The 1,959-nt window shown below is 50.1% G+C and overlaps 1 long non-coding RNA gene across 1 annotated transcript; it reads right to left on the bottom strand.

The window, feature by feature from the left end:
- Positions 1-363: 363 nt before the first annotated feature.
- LOC118209602 lies at positions 364-1,959 on the bottom strand. The gene is made up of 3 exons (XR_004761744.1): positions 1,816-1,959; positions 1,422-1,585; positions 364-576 (listed from the first exon to the last, which is right to left on the bottom strand). It is a non-coding gene; the product is annotated as an uncharacterized LOC118209602 (long non-coding RNA).

A 1,959-nucleotide genomic window follows, 5' to 3' on the forward strand; every position in this document is an offset into this window, starting at 1 on the left:
CAGAGACTGAGAGCTCACTGGGTGCCCAGTTGCACCGGTGTCAGTCGTCCTGTCCAGGGTTAGCCAAGGAAGCCGGTAGCATCGGTGCTGGTGGAGCTCAGCTGCGTGGGAATATCAGCTAGGGGACCAGGTCCTCACTGTGCCCCATGCAAGGGGAGCGAGGCTAACCCACAGGCTCTAGGACCCCGTGAGCCAGCCCCGACATCGTAGTGTAGCTGAGAAACGGGAAAAGGAGAGGGGGAGAGAGAGATAGAGAAAGAGAGGGGGACAGAGAGAGAGAGGGGGAGAGAGAGAGAGAGAGAGAGGGGGGGAGAGAGGGAGGGAGAGAGAGAGGGGAAGAGAGAGAGAGGGAGGGAGGGAGAGAGAGAGGGGAAAAGAGAGAGAGAGGTAGAAGAGAAGGAGAGCAAGTCGCTGTCGCTGCTCAGCACTTCAAAAGTCGCTGAAAGCTTAGCCTTTGCAGGAGACACTTAAAGAGGCAGCAGAGGCATAAATACCCTGCTTTAGTGGGATTACAGAGCTCCAATTCCATCTGCGACAAAGAGATAGAGAGAGGGAGGGAGGGAGGGAGGGAAAAGGCTGAGTAAAGAAAAGGTGAGAAGAGAGGGGAGAAAAACTCTACAATATATGATATATTCAGTCCCATGTTCCCATAGGAATTTCATTTCTGCAGGCACTACATGGGTCCATGCAGATGCATGTGTAAATATATATTTTTATGCTTCTAAAAAATGTTGTCAAACCGCACACAGGCACATAATTGAGAGATCCCTCAATCAGAACAGAATCAGTACGGAACATGCACAGCACACACTCACGACCAGCAGAGCGTGGAGAAGCGTACACAGATCAACTCACTCAACCACGTGTGCAGTCGGTCGTTCATCTGCCTCTCTCTCTCTCCCTCTCCCTCTCCCTCCCTCCCTCTCCCTCTCTCTCTCTCTCTCTCCCCCTCTAATGCTCTCTGTCTCTCGACCGCTAGGGCTGACTCCACAGGATCGGAGGCTGTGTTCTTGCATCACACCGCGCGTGGAGCTGAACTCGCCGGATGCTTCAGTCTGGGATGCTGGATTCTACCCCTCTCGTCCGCAAGCGTTCCCCTCCTCCCTCTCTCTCTCTCTCTCTCTCTCTCTCTCTCTCGCTCTCCAGCACTTCACCGGTTCACTGCATGGGCTGAAGACAAAAGAAATATCTGGCTGCACTGAGGTAGGTCTCACCTATCTCTCACTGATTTAAAAAAAAAAAAAAAAAAAACATTTGCAATCAATCAAATGCATGCTCAGTTCTAGAACCTACGGAATTCAGCGGTTCGTGTGCAGTTAAGGAAGGGGCTCTCAGAATGGAATGGAATGGAATGGAATGGAATGTTCACTAATGAATTGTAACCACGGGCGCCTTTTCATCTGGAAAGTGGCAACGATTACCATTTATATGAGAAACGATGCCATCGCGTGATTTACGGTCTCCTGGAGAGAAGGCGAGCGTGTGTCCTGCCGTTGTCCGTAGCGTAGTGTAGCGTAGCTGTTTGCCGTTGCCGTTGGCTTGATTGGGGACTGTGATACCTCAGTGTAGTTCTGGAATAGATTGGCTAAGATGAAATACAAACGGGGGAACACAAACAGATGATGTGGAGAATGTAACCAATAACAATCTTCATTACCTGTGGTGGTCCTGATCTTTTTTTTGCTGTTCTTTTTTCTCAGATTTTTGTTTTCCATAGGTGCTGTCATGTGAATTTATGTCATGGCACAGATAGAGAAGAATGGTATATAATATATGTTTTTGTTGTCATGTGAGGTTGTGTACTGGGAGCTGTACCTGCAGATTGAAGCAGGGGCTGAGGGTTGAGGGGTTTGTCCTGTGGCTGTTGGGCGATTGCGTTGTGTCCATGGGGAGACAGGCACCACTGCTGCAGTGGAAGACGGGCTTTCCTGCTGATGTGTGTGAGCACTCTGTGTGTTT

This window comes from Anguilla anguilla, chromosome 12 (genome assembly GCF_013347855.1).
Source record: "Anguilla anguilla isolate fAngAng1 chromosome 12, fAngAng1.pri, whole genome shotgun sequence".
Classification (NCBI taxonomy): Eukaryota; Metazoa; Chordata; class Actinopteri; order Anguilliformes; family Anguillidae; genus Anguilla; species Anguilla anguilla.